This window comes from Suncus etruscus, chromosome 14 (genome assembly GCF_024139225.1).
Source record: "Suncus etruscus isolate mSunEtr1 chromosome 14, mSunEtr1.pri.cur, whole genome shotgun sequence".
NCBI classification, from domain to species: Eukaryota; Metazoa; Chordata; class Mammalia; order Eulipotyphla; family Soricidae; genus Suncus; species Suncus etruscus.
This window is the reverse complement of record NC_064861.1, coordinates 88,583,334-88,589,403: the sequence shown is the minus strand read 5'-3', so window position 1 is coordinate 88,589,403 and position 6,070 is coordinate 88,583,334. Positions and strand designations below refer to the sequence as shown.

The window sequence follows — 6,070 nt, the reverse complement described above, 5'->3', positions numbered from 1 at the left end:
TGCCACTAAAACACACTTCCTGAGTTAGAGCAAAAGTAAGTGTGTGTGTGTGTGTGTGTGTGTGTGTGTGTGTGTGTGGGTGTGTGTGTGGGTGTGATTGCTTTGCATGTTTTTTTTCAACCAAAAAACAATATTTTTATTGTTGAAGTCATGCTTTAGAATGACTTGTTACCCAGTAAGAGAATTAATATACACTATTATAAATGTAGAGGTCTTACATTTTAAATACAGACATTTTTTTTTTATCTTTGGCATTTCTGCAATATAAGAGAATGTTCTTATCTTTTACTCCAGTCTCTGGACTATTTCAGGTTACCTCATGAAAAATACTACCTGGCTTTAGACTTTTACCCAGGAAAATATGATTCTATTTTATTCTTCTCTTTTATTTTACTTTAAAGAGATCTTTTCCTTTCCCCTTTATTGTGGAAAGCATCCAGATATCTTGAGAAAGGGCACTTCAACTTCAACTGAGCTGCCAAGTCCTGCAGAAGGAAGTTATGTCCAGAATTTTCCACTTACATACCATATTAAAAAGCAATAGTTGAGATATGACATCCATATTGAAAAATTAGTTGAGAAATGATATCCAAATTTTTCCTAGCTGAGATGTTGGGATCAGCATCAGTGTGAATGCCTTATATTTATAGAGCATAGGCTGATTTTCATGTTTCAGGTTTACTATTTGGAAGGTGGGTGAGGAAGGTAGAGATAAACCCGAGTACTTATACAGACAAAGATTCGGTGCTCAAAACTGTTCAGATCCAGGGATATCTGAAGGAGAAGGTAGTTTACATGACTACCCTTGTATTAGGGTAGTCAACTGGGCTGTCTTCTGAGATGAGCCTGCACTTGTAAGTCTCCTTAAAAGCCTCAAGGAAATGTGGTGTAACTTAATCCACAGTGAAGTGTCTCTGGAGCTCCAGACTCAAGGAAGTAACACCAGTCAGTGCCAATCAGTCCACAGGGCACAATGTGCTCAAACCATGTGAGGTCTGTGGAACAGTTCAGAGCCAGGCCATGGGATGTAATGTGTCTTCCACAGCGATCGCGCAGATCTTGCGCTCCCCGAGCCACACACCTCGGCGCCCAGAGCCGCGCCCGGAGCCGCGTCACCTCCTCGGGGCTGAGCCCGCCCCGCAGCCCGGCCGTGTACACCGGGCCAGCAGCTCGGCGTAGGGCGCCCGACCTAGCCGCACCAGCCGCACCGCGGGCAGCGGCATCGCGCCCTCTGGGGTGTCCCCTGCTTTGCATGTTTTTGCATGTTACTGATGTTGGTTCACTTCTAGGCATCGAATATGGTTCCCTGAGCCTGCTCAGAGCAATTCTCCAGTTAGGAGTAGCCAACACTGGCCATCCAGTGTCGCCCCCAAACAAAAACTAAAATGAACCAAAACAAACAAAACCTCAAGGCAGACCCAGCATAGAGAGGCAGCAAAGTTGGCTTATCACTCATGAGGCCCGGGTTGGTCCCTGCACCCCATCGTCCCCTCAACATAGAGGAGAAACCCTGGGGAGAGAGTCAGGAGAGGCAAAAATAAAACAAAACAAAAACAAATTCAGACCCAAAATTCAGTGATAGCCCAGGGTGAGGTGTCACCTTGCACACAGGGGACCAGGTTCCATCAACAGCATCTCATATGGTCCCTGAGAACTTCCCAGGTTTCATCAACAGCATCTCATATGGTCCCTGAGAACTTCCCAGAAATATTCCTAAGCACAGAGCCAGGAGTAACCCCTGAGCAAAGGTGGTGTGGCCCCAAAACAAACAAGCAAAGATAAAAATATAAGACCTAATTTGAGCACAAACCCAGACATTTAAGTAAACACATGGGGGGGGGTGTGTGTCAGTGGTTACAGGGATAGGTTCTGGCTGCGTCACAGGAGGTGCTTCTTAGGAGAAATCCACACAATGGGGTGGGCCTTTGTGAAGACCACTCAACCCACACTGCAATTATCTCATTCTCTGCCTCAGTCTCCCCCTTACCCCCTGCTTTAGTTTCCACTTCATTCTCCACCTCAATTCTGCAAGGCTCTGAGGTGGTCCTGTCAAGGGTTCGCAGAAGACATGCTTCATTTTCTGAGATGCTATGTTGGTCACAACCTGGGGACACAGGGAAGATGCATCAGGAAGCTGTGAGAAGTCAGGGGAGACCAGAGTTTAAGGTTCAGGAGTTCCCACTTCCCACTTAGGACTGGGTCCAAGTGGAGGGACTAGCAGAGGCCTCTCAACTCAGGAAGGGATTGTGCATCAGGAGGATCAGGCCCAACGGGCGAGTGGAAAAGAGAGGAGACACGGACTTTCTGAAACACTGAATCATTTCTCAGAGCACCATGGCCATGAGTCTCACAATTAGTACTACCATGAGAGCAGAGAATGACCAAGCATGTTACTGGGAAGGTTCTAGAAGGCAAGGTTTTAGGACCTAATACTTGGGGTCTTCCCTACCAGCAAACATTGCTCTTCATCCCTGTAGGCAGCATCTCCTCCAACTTCAGGTCTCTGAGGATGGCGGCGGCACTCAAGGAATGGCCAATCAGAGTGCCCAATTCTGAGGAGCTGCTGTGATTGGCCAGAGGTAAGGATAGTCACAAATCCTTGGACCATGGAGAAAGTGCAGAGTGTGGTCACTTGCGTGGCATGAGTCAGAGCTGGGTTCTATCTCTGGCACCCCATATGGTACCCCAGGCCCTGCCAGGAGAGAACACTTAAAGTAGAGACAGGTGTGGCACAAAACATACAAACAAACCAATATCGATTTTTTTTCTCCAGCCCCACTACTGAAGGAGGAAACAGGAACCTGGAAAACCCACGTGTCCCTGATGACTGAGGTCAGGACAGTTGGCCTGGGAACAGACCAACAGGGAAAAGGGGGACATCATAAGCAACATTTCTGGGCCACACACAATTATGGCCCCTACACTGGGTCAACCCTGAAGTGGCCTTTTCCCTAATGTGCCATTTTCTAGGCCAACTTGGAGGCATGTTCCAGCAGCTGCAATGCTCGCGCTCGGCCTTTCTGAGGTCAGGGAAGAGGCCTTGGCATGGAGGGCTGAGCATTCTGGCAGCTAAGGGGCTCCTCACTAGGGATGCCAACCCTACCTCAGGGGCAATGGCCCCCTCCTGGCATGTCTGTGCTCCCCATTAGCTCCTCACCTGGGATCAGGACTCTCCTGCTGCCTGGGACATCCTTAGGGCGTTTGAGATGCAGAATAAAGTCAGGATTAATCCTTCCTTGCAGAGCCTGTTCCATGCAGAGAACCTCTAGGAATTGGACATCGGGGCCCTGATGGTGCCTCTCCAGCTGGTAGCACCTGCCTTGCAAGCATGAGGCCCAAAGTTCAATCCCTGGGGGCCCCATGCATTGTGCTGGGCCCAGACTGCCGACTCTGAGTCTTGCCCCAGTGACAGCCCTGAGTGTGATCATGCAAACACAGTCAGGGTGTGCAAGCAGCACAACTCAAGAGGGGGAGCTCCAGTGAGCCCCAACAGTGAAGATCCCAAGCGCTAAATTAAATGAACATCTGTGAGCACCATGGAAATACCTGTGAGCCCCTTAACCAGCATGTGTCAGACCCCATCCCTGGTGAGCCCCACAACCAGCAGGTGTGGAACCTCCACCCCTGTGGTCTCTGTGGCCAAATGTGTCTGCCCCAAGACCTCCATGTGTGGATGGCCATGACATCAGCATCAGAAACAGGAGAAAAGGAAGTTTCTTTTCCCCATTTGGGGGTGCCACACTCAGTGGTCCTTAGTTGACTATGTGGTCCTGGGTTAAAACTGAGGTTTCCCCTGTAGCTTCTTCACTCAATTTTTGATCCTATAGCTCAGCATTTATAAAGAATCTGGGGACTTGGACCTGAGAGATAGTACAGCAGGGTGGGTGCTTGCATTGCAAGTGGTTGGCCCAAGGCCAATCCCTGGCACCATGTGGTTTCATGAGCCTGCCACGAGTGATCCTGAACACAGAGCTAGGAGTATCCCCAGAGCACTCTTGGGGCTTGCCAAATAGAAGTAGGTGGAGGGTGGGACTCTCTGAGAGATCCTGAGTCAGAATAACCAGCGAAGCTACATGGGATCTTTATCTAAAAAACTATGTCTTGGGGCTGGAGTGATGGCACAGTAGGGAGGGCATCTGCCTTGCATGTGGCCAACCTGGGTTCGATCCCCAGCACTCCATGTGTTTTTCTGAGCAACTCCATTAGTAATCCCTGAGTGAAAAGCCAGGAGTAACCCCTGAGCACTGCTGAATATGTACAAAAAAAAGCTGAGCACTGCAGCCCGGGGTAGATTCCTGGTAGGCACTAAACCCCCAATTACTGTAGCTGCAATGAGGAAGTTTCTCATTATTATGTGTTCTCCAAAATAACTATATATAATTTTCTTTTATATTAATTATTAATCATAAAGTCCTGGTGATGGATGGTACATGATGGATGGATGGGGCCTTTCTTGGCTCCACCCGGCATCTGCAGCCTCTTTGGCCTGGCAGGTCTGTAGGTATCAGGGTAATGGCGAGGAAATGACCCACAGCAGTCAGATAAAGTTCAGGAGCTTTATTAAGGCTCTAGCCACCATGTGCATATCTCACATGGCTTCTAAGCTAACCAGCCTTCCTGCACCCAATCTGTCTCTCTTATTCACCTTCTGCTTCTTTCTTGCTCAGGCTTCTCTGCTCTGCCCCTAAGGCAACACCTTTGTTACCAACCACAAATCCCTCACATCTAAGTAAGATAGACAAGGAGTTGGAGGAGGGGTTGCAATTTTATCATCTCCTGTTGTTAAATATATATATGTGTGTGTATATTGAGAGAGAGAGAGAGTGAGAGAGAGAGAGAGAGAGAGAGAGAGAGAGAGAGAGAGAGAGAGAGAGAGAGAGAGAGAGAGAGAGAGAGAGAGAGAGAGAGAGAGGCTCTGTCTTGAGTTTCTAGGTCTCTGGGCATGTCAAACCCTGTGGTGACAGGCCATCACCATGCCCCTTGTCCCTTGTCAGCAGTAGTTACAGGCTGAGACTGCCTTAGTGCCACATCCAGGGGAATGCAATTAGGGCAGAGAAGGGACCACTATGACAATGATAGTTGGAAGTGATCACTTGGGACAAGAACTGAGTGCAGAAAGGAGGAAAGGGATAGGCATGATGTCCCTTCAATAACAATATTGCACAGTGTCTAAAAGAAGAAAAAAGGAAGAGAGAGAGAAAGAGAAGGAGGGGGGGATGTGTGCCCCAGAGGCAGGCAGGGAAAGGGAAGTGGTGAGGGCAAGAAGGAAACTGAGGACACTGGCAGGTAATGTGCACTGGTGAAAGGTTGTTGAACATTGTTTGAAACTAAATTATAAACAACTTTGAAACTGAAAAAATATATCCCTGAGAAACCACTGTATTCTGAACAATCATGCAACCATGGTATTTAAATAAAGTAATCTTTGTCATTTTTTTAAATTTGGGGGCCACACCTGATGCGCCCAGAGGTTACTCCTGGCTCTGCACTCAAAAATTACTTCTGACAGGCTCAGGGGAACATATGGGATGCTGAGGATTGAAGCTGGATTGGCTGCGTGCAAGGCAAACTCTTTACCCACTGTGCTATTGCTCCAGCCTTAAATAAAGTAATTTTTGAAAATGGTTTTAAAGAATCTGACAGTGACCTTGAATTTCTAGCTCTGTACCAGCCACAATCTGAGGTAACAAAGCCCCCTCTGGCCTGCTCAGGACTGACTCCTGCCTCTGTCAACTGAACTCACTCCCGATGGTGCTTGGGGGACCACATTGGGAATCAAACATGGTACCTGCCCCCTCCCCCATATCTTGTCCCAGCATGAAGCTGAGGTTGGCACTTGCCCTCAGCAGGAACAGTGCATGGGGGTGATTCCCTAGTGTAGGGGCCCCTAAATTACTTTAGGTTTAGGGGCGAGATGTGGTTTCTGTGGTGAGCACTGCAGGACTACCAGCATTAACCCCCACTTAGCAGCAGTGGGGAAGTTACTCAGCGTTATGTTCACCCTCCCTAATGACTGATTTTGGTGTTGGGGACACTCTATGATGCTGAGGAGTCACATCCAGTTTGATGC

The 6,070-nt window shown here is 48.3% G+C and overlaps 1 pseudogene; it reads right to left on the bottom strand.

Annotated features, from left to right (window-relative positions):
- Window positions 1–641: 641 nt before the first annotated feature.
- On the bottom strand, window positions 642–1,254 carry LOC126028565 (putative lipoyltransferase 2, mitochondrial; annotated as a pseudogene).
- Window positions 1,255–6,070: the final 4,816 nt, after the last annotated feature.